The following is an 18,915-nucleotide window of genomic DNA, read 5'->3' on the forward strand; positions in this document are numbered from 1 at the left end:
TTCTCTAGAATTCATGCCTATTTTAGTCCTTTTGCAGAGAAAAAGGAGAGAACACATATAGTTAGGTGTGTAGAAGTTGGTGGAATGAGTCTGGTAAGAGTTAGGGAAGATATTGCTGTTTTTTTGTATGAGATTGCAAACCCTTCAGCTCCTTCAGTCCTTGCACTAACTCCTCCATTGGGGTCCCTGCTTTTAGCCTAATGTTTGGCTGCATTCATCCATATCTGTATTGGTAAGACTCTGGCAGATCTCTTATGGCTCCAGCTGGATACATAGCAAAAGACTGCCTTTCCTAGGATCAATGGGAGAAGATCCTCTTGGTCCTGTGGAGGCCTGATAACCCAGAGCAGGCAATGCTAGGGTGATGAGGATGGAATAGGCGGATGGGTGGGTGGGGAAGCACCCTCATTGAGGCAGGAGGTGAGGTGAGGGGATAGGGGGTTATGGAGGGGAAATTTGGAAGAGGGATAACATTTGAAATGTAGTTTAAAAAATAACTAGTTATTTTTAAAGAAAAAAAGAGAAAAGAAGAACAAATATGGAGTATATGGTATGGGATTTTCAGTAAATAAAATCAATAGAAGACTAAGAAATAAATCACACTGACTACTTAGTGCTGACTTCATGTTCATGGATATAAGGCCATCTCCTGGTGCATGGGTCATTTCTTAGGGGTTGTGTTCTTAAAGAAACCTAAGTGGATATTAGCCCAAAAGTTTGGAATACCCAAGATACAATTCACAGATCAAATGAAGCTCAAGAAAAAGGAGGACCAAAGTGTGGATGCTTCAGTGTTTTTTAGAACAGGGAACAAGATATTCACAGGGGGAAATATGGAGACAAACTGTGGAGCAGAGAGTGAAGAAAAGGCCACTCAGAGACTGTCCCACCTGGGGATCCTTCCCATACACAGTCATCAAACATGGACACCATTGCCAATGCAATATGGAGGTGCCTTCCTATTGGAAGTTGGCTCTCCCTACTGTCAGGCATTTCATCTAAGACCCCTCCCTTTGAGTCCTCAGACTATCTCACTTCCCAGAACTCTGGTACATTCTGGAGGTCCCCCTCCCCCATCCTCCTATTTCCTGAGGTTGGCTATGTCTCTGCTGGTCCTCAGGGCTTTAGTCTTTTCCCTCAACAAATACTAGATCAGGTTCCTCTCTCCCCTCCACTTCCTCCCTCATCCACTTTCCCTCCCAGGTCCCTTCCTCCCTCCCAATTTGTGATTGCTTTCTTCTCTCTCCCAAGTGGGACTGAGGCATCCTCACTTGTGCACATCAGCTTGTTGAACTTTTTGAGTTTTGTGGACGGTATCTTGGGTATTTTTATATATTTATTTATTTATTTATTTATTTATTTACTCATATCCACTAATTAGTGAGCACATACCATGCATGTCCTTTTGGGTCTGAGTTACCTCATTCAGGATATTATCTAGTTCCATCCACTTGCCCGCAAAATTCAGGATGTCCTCATTCTTAATAGCTGAGTTGTATTCCATTGTGTAAATGAATCACATTTTCTGTATCCATTCTTCTATCTTGGGACATCTAGATTGTTTCCAGCTTCTGACTATAACAAATTCGGCCCTTATGAACATAGTGGAACATAGTGGAACACGTGCCCCTGTGGCATGTTGGGTCATCTTTTGTGTATATTCCCAAGAGTCATAGCTGGGTCTTCAGGTAGATCTATTTCCAATTTTCTGAAGAGCTGCCAGATTGATTTCCAGAATGGTTGTACCAGTTTGCAATTCCACTAGCAATGGAGGAGTGTTCCTCTTTCTCCACACCATCTTCAACTTGTGCTGTCACCTGAGATTTTGATCTTAGCCATTCTGATTTGTGTAAGGTGGAATCTCACTGTTGTTTTGATTTGTATTTCTCTGATCACTAAGGTCTTTGAACATTTCTTTAGGTGTTTCTCAGGCATTCGAGATTCCTCAGTTGGCAATTCTCAATTTAGTTCTATATTCCATTTTTTGATTGGGTTCTTATGGTTTTTTTTGTTTTGTTTTGTTTTGTTTTGTTTTTTTGGTTTTTTTTTTTTTTTTGTGTGTGTGTGTGTGTGTGTGTGTGTGTGTGTGTGTGTGGTTAGCTTCTTGAATTCTCTATATATTTTGGATATTAACCCTCTATCAGATATAGGGTTAGTGAAGTTTTTTTCCCAATCTGTAGGTTGATGATTTGTCTTATTGACTATGTCCTTTGCCTTTCAGAAGCTTTCCAGTTTCATGATGTCCCATTTTTCAATTCCTGATCTTAGAGCATGAGTCACTGGAGTTGTGTTTAGGAAATTTCCCCCTGAACCAATGAGTTCGGGGTCTTTCCCACTTTTCCTTCTATGAGGTTAAGTGCATTCGGTTTTACGTTGAGGTCCATGGTTCACTTGGCCTTGAGCTTTGTATAAGGTGACAAATATGGGTCTATTTTCATTCTTCTACATACAGACAACCAGTTAGACCAACCAGAACCATTTATTGAAAATTATTTGTTTTTTCCATTGTATATTTTTGGCTTCATTGTCAAAGATCAAGTGACTCTAAGTGTGTGGTTTTATTTCTGGGTCTTCAATTTTATTCCATTGATCAATGTGTCTGTCTCAGTACTAATACCATGCAGTTTTTATCACTATTGCTCTGTAGTAAAGCTTGAGGTTAGGGATGCTGATTCTCCTAGCTATTCTTTTATTGTTAAGAATTATTTTGGCTATTCTGGGTATTTTGCCTTTCCATATGAATTTGAGAATTGTTCTTTCCATGTCTTTGAAGAACTGTGTTGTGCTTTTGATAGCGATTGCATTGAATCAATAGGTTGCCTTTGGTAGGATAGCCATTTTTACTATATTAATTCTGCCAATCCATGAGCATGGGAGAGCTCCCTGTCTTGTAAGATCTTCGATTTCTTTCTTGAGAGACTTGAAGTTATTGTCATACAGGTATTTCACTTGTTTGATTAGAGGTACCACCAAGATATTTTATATTATTTGTGGCAATTGTGAAGGGAGTTGTTTCCCTAATTGCTTTCTCAGGCTGTTTATCTAAAGACTACTGATTTATCAATAGTTTCTTACATACATTTTATTCTTAGCTGAACAGTACCAGGACCTTAGCTTTATAATACTATTCAAGGGACTTACAAAGTTACTTCTTTAGACTAGTTTCACTGATATTTTTGAATGGCAAATTATCTAGGGAGGAAAAGATAATAGTTCTTTCTAGTTCAAAAGTATGTTTTAGAATAAGATAATTACAGCAATATTTTTATATATTTGGAGTATTTCACACACAGGACTGCAACATCAAACAGATTATGCTTGAATGGTTTATTTACACATTAAGTTATTGAAAAACTATTTTTTGAGTTTTTACTGTGTGTTAAGGAGCACTTTTAGCATGGGGAAAACACCCTGAATGATGAATATATTTTATGTAAAAACAATTAGACAAAAATAAAAATATAGTTCATATATTTATAGAAGATAAATTGTTGAAAAATAAAACATGGAAGGTGAATTAAATGTAGCTGTACATGTAAAGGTTTTAAATACTTATGATTGCTATCATGTATCTATTACAGACAACTTTAAAAACGCATGGAAGCTTTTTGGTGTGCCATTGGTTTTGCATTTCAGTCATGTTTAGCTAAAATGATACTGAGAAACTAACTGCATGATAGCCTCGAGGTGAACATAGTTTGACTATGCAAGGGCATTGAAAGGTTTAAGGCATGCTATTTACCAAAATAATGAGCAGGGCCAGATGTAATCAGATTTGTATCAAATGAAGAAAATCAACTAAATAACTGATACGTTTTCACAAAAACAGTTGGTGGCTTTAGCAAGGTTACCAGATAAGTATCAAAACATACTATGAGACAACTAAAACTTAATGTCAATTTTGCTGTAATGAGTTGGTTTCCCTTAAACCATCAATGCCATGTACTTGCCAACAGAAAATCAGCTTTCAAGGCGGTGAATAAGAGAAGCAGGCAACTAGGACTCAAGTGAGATTGCTATTTTCTCTGCAGTGACTCTCTAAGGCAGGTCCACTCAGGAGTGTACAGGCGACAGAAGCAGCAGAGCAGCTGGTAACAGTCTTTTATCTGCACCAAGGAGGTGGAATGGTTCCATAGACCTCTGTGCTCTGCTCCTTCCAGGAGAGAGCTGGTCTCTCAGGAGTGCTGACACAGGCTTACAGACTTATAGGAGGGACAAGCTCCAGCCAGAGACAGCAAGAACATCTAACTCCAGAGATTACCAGATGGTGAAAGGCAAATGCAAGAATCTTACCAATAGAAACCAAGACTACGTGGCATAATCAGAACCCAATATTCCCACCACAGCAAGTCTTGGATACCCCAACACACTGGAAAAGCAAGATTTGGATTTAAAATCATATCTCATGATGCTGGTGGAGGATTTTAAGAAGGACATTAATAACTCCCTTAAAGAAATACAGGGAAAACAGCTAAAAAAGAAACAAAAAAATCCCTTAAAGAATTACAGCAAAACACAACCAAACAGGTGTAGGAATTGAACAAAACCATACATCCAAGATCTAAAAGCAGAAGTAGCAACAATAAAGAAACCTCAAAGGGAGACAATTCTGGAGATAGAAATCCTAGGAAAGAAATCAGGACCCATAGATGTGAGTATTACCAACAGAATACAAGACATGGAAGAGAGAATATCAGGTGCAGAAGATTCCATAGAAAACATGAACACAACAATCAAAAATAAAATGCAAAATGCAAGAAGATCCTAACTCAAAACATTAAGGAAATCTAGGACACAATGAGAAGACCAAATCTATGGATAATAGGTATAGATGAGAATGAAGATTTTCAACTTAAAGGGCCAGTAAATATCTTCAACAAAATTAAAGAAGAAAACTTCCCTAACCTAAAGAAATAGAGACCCACAAACATAGAAAAAGCCTACAGAATTCCAAATTGACGGGACCAGAAAAGAAATTCCTCCTGACACATAATAATCAGAACACCAAATGTACAAAATAAAGATAGAGTATTAAAAGCGGTAAGGGAAAAAGATCAAGTAACATATAAAGGCAGGCCTATCAGAATTACACCAGGCTTCTCACCATACTCTTAATGCAAGCAATGATTTCATTTAGGAAATCACTCCTCATATTTTATCTATACCATCCCATCCTCTTATATGCTATTCTAAAGAAACACTCTTGATACATAAACTGGAAAAGAGGTGCTCAGTCACAAAGTGAACTAAGAATACTATCACTTTACCTGAAAGTTTTCAACGCAGAGTAAACTGAACATAATTTAAAAGTATTTTCAAATAAAATCTCAGCTACAGCTATAAGTAGGGGAAGTGTCTCAGTAAACTAATTCCCATAGAAACATGAAGATTTGCATTTTGATCACCAGGCCTTAGATAAAAGCTATATACAGCCATCAGTCATCATTATTCCTAGTCATGGGTAGGTATAAACAAAAAGCCTGATTTCTGCTGTCCAGACAATCTCAGCAAATCATGATTATCCAGTTTCAGTTAGAAAAACTAAGGACTACACTCCTCAAGATTATAGCTTCCCAATTTGAGTGCCCACTTGACTGCATATCTACATTAATAAGAGCATACTCATATTACCACATACTTACACACACACACACACACACACACACAGAGAGAGAGAGAGAGAGAGAGAGAGAGAGAGAGAGAGAGAGAGAGATGACATTAACTTGAGACAGACTCAAAAATACTTGTTCAAATATTCATGTGTACTCCACCCCACGTGTTTAACACTCTGTGTGTGTGTGTGTGTCTGTGTGTGTCTCTGTGTGTGTCTCTGTGTGTCTCTGTGTGTGTCTGTGTGTCTGAGAGAGAGAGAGACATGGATGATAGGTAGATAGATAGATAGATAGATAGATAGATAGATAGATAGATAGATAGATAGATAGATAGAAAGATAAATACATAGATACATAGAAAGAAAGACAGAAAGAGAGAAAATGAGAGAGAGAGAAAAGAAGAGGAATATTCATGTTCCATTTAAAATGCTCATCACTTAAACTCTTTATTTTAAGGGAATTGTGTCATCTGTAATATAAATGGATATACTGAAATTTAATTCAATGAACATCATGTTCATTACAGGGCTTTTAAAAGTCAGTTTGAATAATACATTTCAGAATACAATTATAATTTAAGAATCTTACACATCATATTTTTAAAAAACACTTTGTGTGAGTATTTTTATCTCTTTTATTTGCTTTAATGCACAGATAAATTGTTTTGGCTTTTTTTTTTTTTTGCCCCTACTCCAATCTTTGCTTCTATAATGTTCTCAAGCAATATTTTTCCTTCATTTACTTTCTATAAATAGAAAGCTAGTTCTAATTGCTTATGCTATCCGGTATCATCTGGTTAAATAAACTCTAATGAGTCACTGAATTCCTTTCTCTCTTTGTCAGCATTTTCATTTAATGATGGTAAATTCTTATTTTAATACACAGAGTTAGCCACCAGAGTTTTAGATTTAATGAGTCATTTCAGTTTATCTTGCAATATATTTAGCTCCTATCATTTCCTGATACATCTAATTTCTGTTTAATAATATGATTTTGTGCAATTAGGATCAAGAAACATTTCAATTTCTGGTGTTTCCAGGCTATATAATCAAGAAACGCACTGATATATATATATATATATACTTCAGGATAATATATATCTGTCTTCTCTTACTTTCTATTTTCTTTTAAGTCAAATCAAGAAATTAAATAATATTACCTCATTCAATTATATTAAAATACAAAGATACAAGAACATAGAATTTGTGATTTTTTTGCTTAAAGAAAGAAAAAACTGTGAAATGGTGTAATTCTTAGTCTGGGTCTGGCTTTCTATGTTTTTGATATTTATATTAATACTATGTATCACAGCAATCACAAACTGGTAAACTGATATCCAAAATACTGGAATATCTGAAGACTCCTTCAACACTTTCTTTAATATGGCCTATGATCTCTATTATTAGATAAAGTAAAGATGGATCAACATTTTTTCTTATTTGCTGGACCCACAGTCGCAGCAACATACCTACCCACAGTAAGTTCAGGTTCACTGGGCATACACTCTTAGGTTTGAAGTCATCACACTTACCTATTGATATTTGGTGGTATTATTGCCAACAACATAAGATAAATTAAGCTTCAAAACATGTTTCCATATGTTCATGGAGCTTATTTAAATTTATACATATATACTTTGCATCACTAATTTTCAAGGCCTTCTACACCTTGTACTGAAACTGCTACAAACTGAAAATATAAAAGAAAAATAATTAACCTCAGGTTGATCTGCACTATCAAAATTTCCAGCATCTTCCCAGATTCGTGCAGGGGATGTGGGAGACTTGGAACTAGGAACAACAATTAAGCATCTATGAAGTTCTAGTATATTTCAAAAGAAAAACTGCCATTTGTGTGTGGGTGTGTGTGGATGTGGGTGTGTGGGTGTGGGTTTGTGCTCAGGTTCAAAAAATGACTTAAATAGCTGTACAGTTTCTGCAGATAATTGTTCATTGTATCTTCTCCAGAGGGTTCCTTGTAGGGAGACATGAAACTGTTTTGACTAGAATGTACATGCAGAGTGTCAAATTGATATTGCCACATTTAATGGACATAGATAGAAAATAGATGATAGATAGATAGATAGATAGATAGATAGAGATAGATAGATAGATAGATAGATAGATAGATAGATAAAGATAGATGATAGATAGATGATAGATAGATAGATAGATAGATAGATAGATAGATAGATAGATAGATAGATAGATAAATAGATAGATAGATAAATAGATAGATAGATAGATGATACATAGGTGATGTAGATACATGATAGATAAATCGGTGATATCTAAGTATTAGCAATGGCAATGATAAATTTTACTCAGATAAAAGTAAATTAAATTATATGAGCCTTCTTACAAGTATTTTCAGATAAATCACAATTAAGAACAATTTTAAAATCTACTAATATTTGATTGGACAGAGAGATTCATTAAAAATCAAAGTAGTTCTGAATTATTTATAATTTTAAAACTATTCCCAGTTTTCCTAATATTGCTAACTATTGAGATCCATTAGATACTACCCATTGGATCCATTAGATACTTTGAAAACTTTCTCCAAATAGAATTTTGATACGATCCTACTTCCCTGGCTCATTACTAAAATTCCATGTCCAAAATGCTCTATGAACACGTCTTATGTTTTAGGTGATTATGTGACAGGTAACAACTCAAACATTGAGGGAAACCATTTCAATCAGTTTTGTGGAACCTCATTAACTACATCTCTAACTTTGTACAGTTTTAATAGAGAGTTCAGGTTAAATATGGCTTGGTGACAAGTATAGCAAGCTTGGAAACATGATGTGTAGTGAACATAGCTTTGCAAGCTTCTAAGATTTGTCCGTTCTTTTCATTTTTTGTTGTTATGGATGGTGGTCATTTGGTATTGTAATATTCATATAGCTATTACTTTTACCTTTATTATTTTAATAGTAGTAAAATATATTTAGTATAATTAAGAAATAACATTAAAAAGAGTACCCAATACTCAAATCTATAAAGAAGATCTGAATTTCTTTCAGAGCTAAAAATTTTGATCATGTCATATAACTTTCATATATTGGTTTGTTTGCTTTATAAAATGAAACAAATGGAATAGCTGTAAACATTTGTAAGGTTGAAATAGCTTTTATATACCTAAACCTTCATGTCTAAAGGTGAAACGAATGACAAACCATTTATTTGGCATTGAAATATTAAACTACTAATTTATATTTTGTATACCATAAATATTGATCTGTACACATATACATTGATCTACTCTATAAATTAATTTTCTATATAAATTGAGAGTACATATTTTGATCAGCTGAGATATAATATACAGCCACAGTTATTGTGATCTTGCAGAAATTATAATTATCACACTGGAAAAGAAATGAGTAAACAGTTGAGTTCATGCTCAGACTCAATGAAGAAACTTTCTATGACATCATTCCATTATCCATTTCTGAGCCAAGCAATTGCTTACTGCTTCCAGTAATAGAAAGTTATTTGCAGAACCAGCATAATGGTCCATTTGTCAATAGTGTTTGCTCTGCAGGCTTCTAACTTGAAGTGATTCCAGAAACTGTGATGGCAAAAGCTCTCTACCTCCATACACAGTGTGCCCTACAGATACAGCGATAATAATTAACCTCATGAGAATAAAATTTAAAAGTTACCTCTAGCATGTAATCTCACAAAAACCAAGAAAAGACCATTTAACTGAATAGTGGATTCAACTATCCAATCAAATATATTTATTGCTCTGTTGCCACATCTATATACTATCCTTTGCATTTATAAATTTCTTCCCTATATCAAGACTAATGCATGCTTTTTAATATTTTTCAAATGGGCTTGTATGATTAGTGACTGAGATGAATATGCCTTCAAACAGTAGATATTTCTCTGAAATGGATTGAAATGACCTATATTCTTTGTTAGAGTCCTAATTGTAATTTTTTATTCAGAAGAAAAATGTGATTTTTTTTTTTTTTGTATTTCTCCAGTGGCATATCCAGCATAGAGGAAAACTGACATGAATATAGATACATTTTCTGTAAAGTTGTCTTTTCTTTCCACTTCTCACAGGAACTTTGACAGGTAATGTAAGTTTGCCCTATACTATGGGTAGTTTGAAGACACTTGCTTCATAAATTGTCAGCGTGTTCTCTCTTCAACATTGTAAGAATGACCTTAAACAGAGACAAATGTCTTGTTAGAATACTAAATTTTTTCAAAAAGAGTTCGAGCTTTAAACAGAATATCAGAGCCTTTTCATAAGACCATATCTAAATCTTTGAAACTCATCTAACTTTAGAATAGGTTTAAATAAATTATTTCTTGATCAAACCCATATTGAACTTGCTTATAATTGTCTTGTTTTTTTAATGTTAACTAATATTTATTATAACAGACAAAATAAGAAAACCTTAAGAAATATCATTGAATGCAATGTTTTGTCATTCTTTTCTAATTTTCATTTTATCTTTCAACATGAACTCACTCAGACATCCCATACTCTTCACCCTTCTTCGCATATCAAAATTAAAATTTGTATGTACTCAACCCAAGATTATTCATGTAAATGGTACTGCATATATCAATGGCTCATCAGCACCAGACAGTATTACGTAATTTATTAGCTGATACTGTAGACAGGGCCCTTGATTTCTTACTACTCAGAAAAATGGCATGGATAATAATAATGGACATGAATGCAATAAAAGTTCAGTTGGCATCCTTTAATTGCTTCCTTTAATGCTTTATACTTTTAGGGTGAAAAGAGAAATTTAGAAAATTCTACAACTTATACTATGTATAATGGAGGATATTTAACAAAATATGAACTCATTAGGTTGTTAACTTTATACTCTAAATAATAGTGTTGATATATGTAGTTAACTGAGTAAAGAAGTTATAAAAGTCAATTTTAAATACACTTTAATTTTATTTCATATTATAATTATTTCATAATAGATTTTTTTCAGTTTTTAAGTTAGTAATGACTGCAGTTTCTGATTATATACTAGTCCAAAGCCATACAGGTTACATATATTCTATTTGTAATCAAAATATCACTCATCAAAATAATGTCTTTCCCATATATTTATGATATATATTGTCTGTAAATGTAGTTCACACACACACACACAGTTTTCTACACTGTCTCATAAAGGAAGATAGTTTGAATCATTGTAACTTTGTTCCTATAATTATGATTAATGGTAAATATTTGTTTTTATTTTATTTAAAGTAAAATCTCAAAAGTTTGACTTTAATTTCTTTGTTGAAATTCCATAGTGTTTTCTAGTATTATCACAAAATACTCAAATATACTGATCAAATTGTTGTGTCTTCTTTTGAAAGCAGATATCTATAGTATAGAGAAAGAGCTCAGATTGTATTGTAAATTTTTTTGAAACTTAAATTGCTACTGGGACATAGCCATGCCAGCTCATGTGTACACTGTCCAAATTGTCCGCATCTTGCTGTCAATATAAAGTATACTTCACTCAAGCATGAAATTAAGAAGAACTGTCAAGAATTAACAGCCATACTAACAGGTTCTAGGCAGGCAAATTCTAAGCCTGTGTGCAAGATCTACCCAACCATACTACTGGATTGGTATAACATTAAATCCCATGTAAATACCCATCAAAATACACTTTTTACAACTGTAGCTATGGAGACTTTGGAAGCAAACATTGAGCACCATTCCATGAATAAATGATAAATACAGATGTTAAAGAATTTGAGTAATGCTAAGAAAGCAACAAATTTACACTGCTGCCATGAACGACTTCAGCCTTGACTTATATAAGTTATCTCATCACCACTATGCAAAACAGATATATAAATTAACGTTTATAATCTTGGTGCTACTCATCTTAGAGAAACCAACAAACAAACAAACAAAGGAGCCCCAGTGAAATACTGCAGATGGTTCAAGCCAAGAGCATGAACATGTTATGTAATTAGTGTTATATAAGAGCTTTGAACCACATTCGAGGATGGATCTTGAGCCTTTCATTTTCATTCTTCCTAGAACCACTTTGAAGTAGTTACTCAGCTGACTTTGTTACTTGTTTTTGTTCATTTATTTTTACTGGTTATAGAATCTAATTATCAAATAGAGAAATTAATGACCTTTGTTCTTTTTTTTTTTTTTTTTGAAAGGAAAAAAAAAACAAGGAATGGTCTGAGAGAGAAAACTATGTCTTCGTCACAGAATAAAGTTATGCACAACCTTACATTTAGGTCTGAGAGACTAACAGCATACTTTCAGGCAGTTTTATCAAGGAAACACAGAAGATCCTGAGGACAAGAACTGAACAGTACATATATATTAGGTATTTGTCACAGACCCCTTTCCTCTTGCCACCTATCTGTGTGACAGAATTTGTAATGAAAAAAATAAATGATATACATCTTAGTTTAACTATTAACTTTGAGAGTTTACAGTAAATGTACTTCTTTTCGAAACTCAATATAAAAGGTACTTAAAATATAATGGTTGAATTTAATATTCTGAACACTAAACATATGTACTGCCTTGGCTATCAGCATGGTTATGACTTTATCTTACTTATGTCTTTTGGAAATTAGCGAAAAAAAGTCACAAAGAAGCTTCAGACTGTGGAGATTGGCAGAGTCCTCTGTGATTGGTTGTTAGATAAAACTAGCTCTCAATCTAATAATATTTATTAACTAAGTTTTCGTCTATATATATGAATATGTATATATGTATATAATACATTCACAAATCATTCACAAATAAACAAATTGGTGATTGTAACCAAGTACTAAGACATTGGAACATCATACATTGTTCCTTACTACAGTGTATTAAGAGCTCTTAATATGCATCCAACTTCCCAAAATAGGAAGAGTGTTAGTCATAATCTAATATCAATTTCTTTGTATCTTTTGAAATAGTTGTATGAAAATGTGAGTATTTAAGGATAAAGTTTTGTTTTACTTTAAAATCATCAGTAATGTGGATTTTAATACTCATAACACTTTGAAACTTTATAGTTTTGATATAGTATGACATGATATAAATTTATATTTTGTATTTATGACCATGTAATTTAAGAGTGAATTATTAGAATATTATAATCTATAAATGCTCCTTTTTATTCAAGAATTTTTCATTTTTATTTACTAATTTTGATCCTACCAAGAAACTTTTTCAAAACAAGTAAACGTGCTGAAATCTTGCCCTGGAAGGGTTCAAAACCCATAGGTGGATGTGTGGAGTAGGGGAAAAAAGACTTGGACCAAGAAGTCCAGTTCACGCTCCAGCACTGAGATAACACAGGGCATTTTTATTTATACATCTGATTTTTCACAGTTGGGAGGATTTTATGTTCATTCTCTCATTTTCTCAGTCTCTTTTAAGAACTTCCTACATTCAACAATAATGGGCAGACTGTACTTTTTCCTTCTGCTCCTCAATCTTCATGGTTTCCTCCTAATACATGAAGTGTATCAAGAAACAGGAAACACAGCTATTGCAAGGAATAAATATCTAGCCTAGCCCATTGGTACTTAATCAATTGACCATGGTTGACAGCAATTGTGGTTAGAGTATAGAGAGGTGATAGACTATGTACTGAGGAATTGCTGATTTAATTAGTATCACCTAACATCTCCCCATATCCTAATCAGGATTTGGAATTTCTTTAACTCCTTGGGCTCTCCAAAAATGAATAACCTGAATTAGTTCCTCATCCTTGCTTGACTCACTTCTGAATGTCCCTATTAAGTCTTGGAACCAAGAATCCAGCAAGACCATCCATACCTCTTGATAATCCTCTAGCTGCTGTTTGGTTGGTGTGGAAATTGTCGTCAGAAGTAAGTTAGCATTAGGAAAGAACATGAGATGTTAGCTGGTCCACCTGGACCAGACCCTCATGTTGACTAAACTGCATCATCATCATTGTTATCAAACAGAAGAGTAGTGGGAGTAGTGATGTGTTCCATTTCTACGGTCCTCAGAGACAAACAGGATTAAATCACAGTCCAAGCATTGATTGTCTAATTCTGAGGACATGTCTGTCACAAACAAAATGAAAATAAAAACTTCCAATAACCCAAGAAAAATGCAAATTCAAGAAAAATAGTGAACCAAGCAATCTCTAATAAAATTCCAGGAGATTGTGCATGAATATCCCCACTGTCTTGCCATATGGGACCCCCAACTCCTCAGGCTGAGCGATAAGGAAAGCTGTCTGCATTACACTCATACACCTTTTCCAGGTGAGGCTTGTCCATTGCCACAAATGCTTTTTAAAACATGCTTCTTGACTAGTTGTATCATCTCATTTTTAGAGAATTAGAATTCTGCTCCTTAGTACCTTGACTCAAATGAAAGATGAACTTAACTGGTTTGTTCATAAAACGGGCCTGGGGGGGATGGCTCAGTGGTTAAGTGAGCTAATTGCTACTCCTAAAGACCAGGGTTCAATGTTTAGCATGTGTATGGTGGGTTGCAAACATCTATAATTTCAGTTCCAGTGAATCTGATACCCTCTCCTGACCTTCCTAGTCATCAGCTATGTGTGTTGTCCAGAGAGAGAGAGAGAGAGAGAGAGAGAGAGAGAGAGAGAGAGAGAGAGAGAGAGAGAGAGAGAGAGAGAGAAAACAGACAGAAAGAAAAGTAACTTTCCATACTATTATAAGTAACTATATTAAAATTGGTTCACAATATGTGTCACTCTTTTCTTGATTATTTCTGAAAAGTTTCAATTAATTAAATAAAGATTCTTTATTCCTGACTTTGAAATGAGGTCAGCCTGGCTCCTTTGGAAGACTTAGAAAAAATTAGTTGCTTATATACTATGAAATTCAATAAAAGGAACATTTATTTTAAAAGAACTGAGTCATTTTGAATAAAAAAAAAAGTCTCTATCCTCTAAAAAGTGTCTTTCTTGATGATGTCTGTTAGAGTTTAATGCTATCGCATATGTCTCTAGCCCAAGTTTTCATTATAAAACTATATTACCTGAGACAAGTATAGTCAAATAATGTGCCATATATTTGTGCAATACTAGAAATCTAACTGAGACTATAAAATAAAAAAGTGTATAATTTATAGATAACACTCATGAAATAACTACTATACCCTTAAGGCACTTGGCAATATATTGAATGGTATTTAGCATTAAAGTTAGCAATTAAAACCTCACTTAAAATAAGAAACAAGATTCATGAATTAAAAACATTCCAAAATATATATTTTAAAAGACATTATTTGGCAATATAATTATATTTACATGCATTGTTATGTTTTATTATGTGTAATAACATATATCAATTATTTATAATAGATTTTTTAAAAGATATGAGCCATTTAACTGAATTATATTCATGCAATATTTTAAGTAGCTTGCTAAAAATTGATACCGTCTATAAATGTATTTTGCCTCATAAAGGACTTTCATATATTATTAACTGAATGTTAATATATACATGGATATTATGATTTGTTATAAATGTCTGTAAGAAGAACCAGATTGTCTTCACTATTATATTTTGAAAAAATAAACAGTGTGTTCTTATATTTATCCATTCTCCACATGCTCCTAGGTCCAATTTCCATACCATATCTAACCAATTTTGTTTCATTTTTTTTAAATTCATCAAATCCAATTAGTGCTGGCTATACACTCTTGGGAGTGTGGCTATCAGAGACTTTTTAATCTACCAGAAATATGCCAATAGAAAACTAATTCTACTTCTCCTGGACACTATCAATTACAAACTGAGCTTCAAGTAGGTCTAGAAGTTCATGATCAAATCCACATCTATTTTGAGACTAATTTTTGTGCACAGGGCATTAAGCTCATAGGTCTTGTGCATGTTTCCACAACCACTGTTACTTTCTTATGTGCAAGAGCATGTCTGTGTCTGGAAAACACTGTTTCCCTAAAGTTGCCTATGACTTTGTGATCCTCTAAGATTTCTGCTTTCTCTTTCACAATAATCTCTGTGTGTGCTTGTGCATGTGTGCGCACATGTGTGTGTGTGTGTGTGTGTACATGTATACATAATAAATGCTTCAATTATAGCTTTGCACTCCACAGTTTCTATATACCTTGGTCAGATGTGGGTCTTTGCTAATGACCATGTACAACAAAACAAAACTTTTTTAGTAAGAATTGAGTAAAAATATATGTTTATGAAGGTATGTTATAGAGAACTGGTTTGCCTCATTAGCAGAATATCAACTTATGTTTTTTTCTGACTTAGATATCTTCTTGCCACAGTTTCTTGGCCAAAATAACTAAGTTGTGAGTTGTATACTATTGTTTGTATCTGAAATCTACTCAAAAAATTGTTGGCCATGAGTTTTATGCTATTCTTGTAGCAGAAGTCTCACCTTGCCAGGTCATGCATTATTTGCTCAAAAAGTCCATAGATAAATAAGATGGATGATTATTTTTCTCCTCTGCTAGGTTCATGGGATCTTCCAGCACTATGGATACCAGCCAATAGGGATGGCACTTTCAGGACAATAGCAGCATGATTTTTCCATGTTTTATGACTTAGGTATGTGTGGTCTTCACCAATATGTGTCATCAGCTGTGTGACTGGATGAAGTTGGTAGTGGGAGTCTTGGTTTCTCATTTGCAGTTGGTGTTCTCAAGAGCAGTATGTGGATTGATTATTTTGGTAGAATATATCTTGATTCCAAGATTGAAGATTAAAGGCTGCAGATGATAGATTTAAGAAAGGAGATAATCAGGTAGTTATGACGGTGGTTACCAGTGCCACCTTCTGCATACACATCACTCCACAGTTATTTGCTGTGGATTCATGATAACAGCCCATGTGTGATTATTTAATATTTAAAAATGACTGATATATACTTTATTGCATATTAGTGGCTTTTATGTTTATTGCCTCTTATTTTCAACATTGATAGCTAATAAATGTGTTCCAGTTTCAAGTTAATTGTGATATTAACAATTTTGGCAAATAGCATTTTTTATTTTGTTTTGTTTTGTTTTGTTTTGTTTTTGTTTGTTTGGTTGGTTGTTTGGTTGGTTTTTCGAGACAGGGTTTTTCTGTATAGCCCTGGCTGTCCTGGAACTCACTCTGTAGATAAGGCTGGCCTCAAATTCAGAAATCTGCCTGCCTCTGCCTCCTGAGTGCTGGGATTAAAGGTGTGCGCCACCATGCCCAGCTGGCAAATAGCATTTTTAATATAATAAAGTCACTTGTTACTTATAAGAAATGATACACAGCTGCATATTACCTAGTGGAAATTTAAATGTTTATTTTATGAAGTAAAATTAGATAATCCATAAATTTAATGCTAGAAATATTCATAAAATGCCACAAAAATCTTAACATGAAAGGAATTAGTCAAACTGAGAAAGCTTAACATTACGCATATAATTTGTTCAACACATTTAAAAACTATAGCCTTCTACATCCTCTCCAGCATCTGCTGTCACCTGAGTGTTTGATCATAGCCATTCTGACTGGTGTGAGGTGGAATCTCAGGGTTGTTTTGATTTGAATTTCCCTGATGATTAAGGATGTTGAACATTTTTTTATGTGCTTGTCAGTCATTAGGTATTACTCTGTTGAGAATTCTTTGTTTAGCTCTGTACCCCATCTTTAATAGGGTTGTTTGGTTTTCTGGAGTCCAAGTTCTTGAGCTCTTTATATATATTGGATACAAGTTCTCTAACAGATATAGGATTGTTAAAGATCTTTGTCAATACGTTGGTAGCCATTTTGTCCTATTGACAGTGTCCTTTGCCTTACAGAAGATTTGAAATTGTATGAGGTCCCATTTGTCAAGTTTTAATCTTAGAGCATAAGCTATTGGTGTTCTTTTCAAGAAATTTTAGCCTGTGCCCATGTGCTCGAGGTATTCTCACATTCTTTTCTATTAGTTTCACTGTTTCTGGTTTTGTGTGGAGGTCCTTGATCTACTTGAACTTGAGCTTTGTACAAGGAGATAAGAATGAATCGATTTGCATTCTTGTACCTGCTAACCTCCAGTTGCATCAGCACCCTTTGTAGAAAATGCTGTCTTTTTTCCACTGGATGATTTTAGCTCCTTTGTCAAAGATCAAGTGACCATAGGTATGTGGGTTCATTTCTGGGTGTTCAATTCTATTCCATTGATCTACCTGCCTGTCACTGTACCAATACCATGAAATTTTTATCACTATTGCTCTGGAGTACAGCTTGAGGTCAGGGATGGTGATTCTAACCGAAAACTCCTCCATGGCTTGTGAGATTGCAAGCTGGTACAATCCCTCTGAAAAACAATTTGGCTCTTCCACAGAATATCAGAGATAGTAGTACCTGAAGACCCAGCTATACTTCTCCTGGGTTTCTATTCCTTCACAAACATCATGACCAAGAAACAAGTTGGTGAGGAAAGAGTTTATTCAGATCATACTTCCACATTGGTGTTCATCACCCAGGAAGTCAGGACTGGAACTCAAGCAGGTCAGGAAGCAGGAGCTGATGTAGAGGCCATGGAGGGATGTTACTTACTGGCTTGCTTCCCCTGGCTTGCTCAGCCTGCTCTCTTATAGATCCAAGACTACCAGCCCAGAGATGGCATCACCCACAAGGGGCCTTTCCCCCTTGATCACTAATTGAAAAAAAAATGCCTTATAGCTGGATCTCGTGGAGGCATTTCCCCAACTGAAGCTCCTTTCTCTGTGATAACTCCATCCTTTGTCAAACTGACACAAAACTAGCCAGTACAGCATATACCCAGAAGATGCCCCAACATGCAATAAGGACACATGCTCAACCATGTTTATAGCAGCTTTATTTATAATAGACAGAAGATGGAACGCATCCAAATGTCCTTCAACAGAAGGATGGATACAGAAAATGTGGTACATTTACATAATGGAGTACTACTCAGCTATTAAAAACAATGAATTTATGAAATTCTTAGGCAAATGAATTGAACTAGAAAATATCCTAAGTGAGGTAACCCAATCACAAAAGAACATACATAGTATGTATTCACTGATAAGTGAATATTAGCCCAGAAACTCTGAGTTCCCAATATACAATTCACAGAACACATGAAGCTCAATAAGAAGGAAGACCAAAGTGTGGTACTTAGATACTTAGAAAGGGAATGAAATACTCATGGGAGGAGATACAGAGACAAAGTGTGGAGAAGACACTGAAGGAAAGGTCATCCAGATACTGCCCTACCTAGGGGTCTATCCCATATACAGTCACCAAACCCAGACACTATTTTGGATGCCAACAAGTGCTTGTTGACAGAAGCCAGGTATAGCTATCTCTTGAGAGGC

Source organism: Mus caroli, unplaced genomic scaffold (genome assembly GCF_978045245.1).
Source record: "Mus caroli unplaced genomic scaffold, Mus_caroli_1 scaffold_3, whole genome shotgun sequence".
NCBI lineage: Eukaryota > Metazoa > Chordata > Mammalia > Rodentia > Muridae > Mus > Mus caroli.